This window comes from Sinocyclocheilus rhinocerous, unplaced genomic scaffold (assembly GCF_001515625.1).
Source record: "Sinocyclocheilus rhinocerous isolate Xijiao unplaced genomic scaffold, SAMN03320098_v1.1 scaffold1845, whole genome shotgun sequence".
NCBI lineage: Eukaryota > Metazoa > Chordata > Actinopteri > Cypriniformes > Cyprinidae > Sinocyclocheilus > Sinocyclocheilus rhinocerous.
Genome location: NW_015626354.1, coordinates 325816 through 331780, shown reverse-complemented (window position 1 = coordinate 331780; position 5965 = coordinate 325816). Strand labels below are relative to the sequence as shown.

Genomic DNA, 5965 nt, shown 5'->3' with positions numbered 1-5965 from the left:
CGCTGTTTTTGAAGGAACTAAGCCTCATTGCTTGTAGAGAGAGATAGATTAGCGCGTGCTAATTCAAATAAATGATATAATTAATTCAAATAAATGCGATTTTACCGCACTGCATCTCTGTGTCTGATATAAAGCAGGCCGAATGCTAACGAGCCTCAACTGACGAAAATTACCATAATTTTCACGATGGAAGAATTATCATCTTGTCGTATACAACCATTCTCTCTGCAGAATTTATGTGACCGCTGCACCTGATGTTCATAAACTTTCATAACTGGTAAGTGTTTTTTTCTTTTGCCTTGTGAACTGGCCGAGCCTTAATGATTCTGTTTCTTTACATGTATTTGCTTACTGACCGTTGCATGCAATCGAGGAATACAGCATTTTACGGCTATTCGTTGTGGGGGAAAAAAAAAGATTTCGGGCTCGGGCTCTAAATTGAACTGTGCCGCTCGGGTCGGGTCAGACGATCTTGGGTACGGGCCGGGTTCGGGCTTCACGTTAAAGCCCGTGCAGACCTCTACACCTAGCTCGACGGTGGTGACAGCAGTGGAATCCACCTGTCACTCAAGTGGCCACGCCTTTAATTATGCAGAACTTTAAGGCTTAATATAATGGATGAGTTATAAAAACAAAAACACCCCCTCACAGTTGTCATGAAGGGCAAAATTAGTTATATAGACCAAAACCACTTGTTGTACCAGGCTGTAAACATCTTTTTTTCTGCTGTAAAGTTGGGCATTTTAACATGGGGAGTCTATGGGACTGACTCCCTTTTGGAGCCAGCCTCTAGCGGTCAGTCGATAAATTGCAGTTTTAGTCACTTCCATGCTGGTTTCACGAGAGAGACCGGAAGGTTGCCGCTTGGACCCAAAGCACGCAGCAAAACTGACCACAGTGGTTGAAGGAGAAAAAGGTTTGGTGATTAGTTTCTATACCCACTACATAGTTAGATTGTTTTAATTCTGTTTAAAAATTATGATCCTTATCTTCTTGATTTTATAATTTTTTGGTTATGCATCACATTCTGATAACATAGTTCTTTAGACCTTGAATATTTGTTCATTCCACTGCCCTGCGCCTCACATTTTTAACTGCAAAAACACATATTGTGTGAATGGCTCTTTAAGAGGGATTAAAAATACCAGTGACAACATAAAGGGTTTTATTGAATTCATGAAGGTTTTATTCAATTCACAACTCCGTAAGCACATTTTAGAGTTCTGTATATGCACAGATCATTAGGATTAGAGCATTTTTAATATGTCCATATTTCACATTTGCTGTTCTTATCAGATTCCACTGAAATTTAGCCACATTTAGACAGCTGTCACCTTTACCACTGACTATGACAAAAGAAAAGAGTGCAGAAGCAATGTGTCATTGCTTGTGTATGGTAATTTGCACAGATTTGTTCACTTACACCCTGCAAACATCACCTACCTGACTTTCTGCTGTTCAAAAATTGTACCCTCTCTTACCCTTTGCCTTTATCACTTAAACACGTATACGCTATAGCAAAGTAGATATCTAATTTGCTCCTTCTCTGTAAACCAATGCAAAATGTGCATAAAATTAAACAACCCATGTGATTCTGTAAGAAACACATCAGATGTGTATATTGAGACTGAATAAATAGAGCTGAGTGAGGTTTCCATCAGATAAAATACACTTTATTACTTACAATTAACCTTTCTTTCCCATCAAGAAAATGCAGATTATTAGTCTGAAACAAGATGGACAAAAATCATATGAGCACATGAAGCACATGTTCTGTGTTGATCATAGAGTACAGTCCTTTATCCTACAATCACCATGTCATTGTCTGGGAACTCATAGTAGGGCACCTCCAGATTGAGGGGAGCGGGGCCTTTCCTAATGCGACCAGATGCGTCGTAATGAGAGCCGTGGCATGGGCAGTAATAGCCACCATAGTCACCAGCATTAGCAATGGGCACGCAGCCCAGGTGGGTGCACACGCCAATGACAATGATCCAGGTCGGGTTCTGAACGCGGTCTCTGTCGTGCTGGGGGTCCCGAAGCTCAGCGAGATTGACATCAGCCTCAGATGCAATCTCCTTTTCTGTTCTGTGCTGGACAAACAGGGGTTTCCCTCTCCATTTGAAGGTCATGTTCTTACCCTCAGGGATGTCTGATAGCTTGATTTCACGTCAGCAGAGGCGCTCATGGAGGAGACAAACTGTGTGACAACTGTCTTGGCTGCATTGACTCCAACTACAGCGGTGGAACCCGTGATCAGATAAGAGAAGGCCCATCGGGTATTGCCGCTATCTTGTGAGGACTTTTTTGGGTCTAAAACCTCTGGCCGCCGGTAGTCAGAAAAATCCGGGATCTTGATGTCTGTGTGGACGAAACGCACTGAAGAGCGAGCTACAAAAGACAAACGAATAAATAAATACATTGCATAAAAAACTGATATGAAAACAGTGACAGAACAATATATTGACTATGTCAAATGACATTGGCCAAAACTTTTTTTGCACCAATTACCAAATCTGCACTTCAGAGTGCAGAGTTCCCGAATTTTCAGTTTAATGTTATTTAAATGTTGCACTTAAACATGTCAAACAATAATGCATCTCATTTTAAATTTAGATTATATATTTATACACAAAGGAAATATTATAACCACCCTGCTTTTTCAATATTTGGAAAAACTCATTTTGACCCCTGAATGCACAACATCATCTGCAAGATAATCACAGATTTCCAATTTGGACTCAGACTTTTGAACACTACTGTATATATGACATACAGAAAAGACAGTAGCTACTCTCGACCTCACTAACTAACTATTAAACATTATATAGAGTATTAATGTTAATTCATATTCTTAACAACAGTTAAAAAATGTGTCTTATTTACACAGCAGGACTGCTTGGTTTGTCTAAAAGTCTGGCTGGGGTCACTGGATCTGTAAATATTGAAAACATATATTATTCTTCAACCGTTGGTCTTTTATCAACTGCTTCCGTGTACAACTGTTGGCGCAAGCTACATTAAAGTGATTATTAAGTTTTGAATATGAATATTTTTCTTACAAAAACGCATCGATTCGCTACAGAAGGCCTTTGTTTCTTATAAAATAAGTTATTTTGGACCGAAGCAATGCAACACCGCTGACTGGCATTAAACAGCTTGAAAGATCAAAGACAATGTTTAATATAACTCCGACTGGATTCGTCTGAAAGAAGAAAGTCATACACACCTAGGATGCCTCGGGGGTGAGTAAAACGCAGCCTAATTTTCATTTTTGGGTGAACTAACCCTTTAAAATGCCAACGACACGTTTCTGAGGAGTCGGTTTCCTTCAGATAAATTCAAATAAAGACATCTGCGCCGCGTTTTGACTTGAAACGTGCAGCGCTCATATTTATTCAATGACATCATTGCCTTTTGAAGTTTAATCCAGCCGTATCGCGACTTTTGTCTTTCTGTCCCCAACTGTAAGACCTCTTGAAATTATCATTAAGACATCGCGTATACCATTTAAAGTATTTAAATCTTTTTATGGCCTTAAGTTTGATACAACTCACTTTAGGAATTTTTAAGGACCCGCGGGAGATCTGCATTTAAGATAGCCCGTCGGGCAGAGTGGTGATACATTTTCGTAGCCTGACTGGAAAACACATTAGCCCCGGGACGTCGGGCTAGCGATTTTGCGAGCCCTGCATTTTGCTTAATATATGCACCATATAACATATTCATTGTAATTTTTACTGTTCTTCACGGTTTAATTTATGTGTGAATAAATCCATCAAGTTTTTGTCAGCCACCATTTCAATGTTTATATTTAAAAAAAAAACGAATTGAAGTAGAAATATTATTATGTAACTGTAACTTTATTATTGTAAAAACTTAATTTTAACCTTCATTATTATAGTAACGTAGTACCAACTGACTCTCATGTATATTTTACAGCATTAGTTGAAAGATTGTTTTTTCCTTGAGAAAATTTGGCATGTACTGTACCTGATATATCCACAATATGCGATATTAAATCGAATCGAATCACAAGCTTGTGAATGAGAATCGAATCGTGAAACTTGTGTCAAAACCCAACCCTACAAAACATACATGAAATCTGCCTAATTCTACCACATCCTGGCGTTTATTTTATTGTGTTATCGCAAGCCCAGGACCTTGAAAGAGCAAAAAAAATAAATAAAAAAAGGGGTTTGCTAACAGCCAGTGGCGGCTCGTGGGTTTTAAAATAGAGGAGGCACACTAATTGTATTGGTATGGGATCCCTGCCGATTATTATTATTATTATTTGCTTAACCACTTTAAAATGGTTGCTTTTAGTCAGAAAACGTAAAGAAAACGACACACATACAGCAAAATAATATAACTTCACTTACCTGGCCTATCACTTGAAGCAAACATCCATCCCTTCTTAAAAGTCTGTGTTAAAAGAGAGCTGCCTGTTGCGCCATTTAATTAAGCCGACTGCTGTAACGTTAGCCTATATCCAGTTTAGGCTGTTTTCCCTAAATTTTTTATATATACTGTTTGAATGACCGATTGGTAAATCTTTTGGCGATCAAATATTCAATATCACGACTCATCATAAGTACTTGGTACATTATCAGCGCAGCGGCAGACGTTCAAACTAATATCACGTAATTTACGTCTCTGTGATGATTGGTTGATATCAGAAGGGAGGCTAGCCTCCCTTGCGAGGGTTCTTTTCTCAACACTCCTCAGCGCTGAAAGTGAACACTCGATGCTGATTGGCTTAATTTTTTTTACCAACGGAGGCACGAGAGCTCCGCGCTCCCCTGACCTCCCCTTCTCTATCACCTAGCGGTTGCAATTACATCAGCACATTCGGCACATTCGCGATAGAAAAGCGGCGCTTTCACGTTATGGTATTACAACTGTGAAATTACAAACAAAAAATACACATTCTGAGACATGAACTGAAATGAATTGTGAATTTTATTAACATTAAATCGTCCTCCTCCCATTTTCACCTTAAAATTGCCTCCCCCCGACGAGCCGCCACTGCTAACAGCTGCAGCAAGGACATTAGCGAGGCCTCGCGATGCTAACTGCGGTAACACGTGAGCTATTGCCTGCTGTTTCGTTATACAGTATAAGCTCAAATTAATAATAACTCAGCATTAGTTACATACAACACTACAAACGCCTTAAAGCTTTTCAGGATAAACATTAAACATATGAGAACTCATAGTGCCCTTGAGGAGCGCCGCTGTACGGCCTCCTCCCTCCACGAAGAGACCGGGACTCTCGAGTTCACTCTACCCCGCAGTGAGACTCACCACTGAGGCTGACGGACACGGCGTGGCCACTCTTAGCGCTCTGACCGTATAAGTACTCGCGGCACAGAAACGGTTTCTTGGTGTCCAAGACCGATGAGCTTTGTAAAAATCGACGCGTTTCAGAAAGGCAGGGCATAGAGGAGAAATAATGTACAGTATGTGGAAAATAATGTGTTTTTTGAACCTTAAACCGCATAAACACATTTCATTACACCAAATACACAAAATAATGTTATTTTTAGCAGCATCATATGACCCTTTTAACAGTTTATCGGTCTTCATGATGACGCCGGGTATGAGAGGCTTTAGTGGACCTGCCACGGCAGAATTTGTAGCTTGCAGGTACGGGGAAAAAGCCCCTGATCGGGTAGCAAGGGACATCATGTTCGTCGGCTAACGGGCAGCGATCGACCCCGAACTAGGGATGGGGAGTCGACTCCAAAAGAGTCGATTCCTCTCTGAATAGCCCTAGAGTCGGAGTCGACTCCAGCAATCGACTCTCAGTGTCGACTCCGAAATCCCTGATGTCTTCATTGATTCTTAAATCCCTATAGTGCATGCATGGCAGTTGAGTGCTCTATTGTATTATATCAGCAAAGAGTGAACGAAATGAAGGGAGGATCCGTTTGCAGTGCAGTCCATGTGCGGTTCTTAGCCTA

At 40.4% G+C, this 5965-nt stretch overlaps 1 pseudogene; it reads right to left on the bottom strand.

Annotated features, from left to right (window-relative positions):
* Positions 1–1799: 1799 nt before the first annotated feature.
* Positions 1800–5690, bottom strand: LOC107711565 (cytochrome b-c1 complex subunit Rieske, mitochondrial-like; annotated as a pseudogene).
* Between the last annotated feature and the right edge of the window lie 275 nt (positions 5691–5965).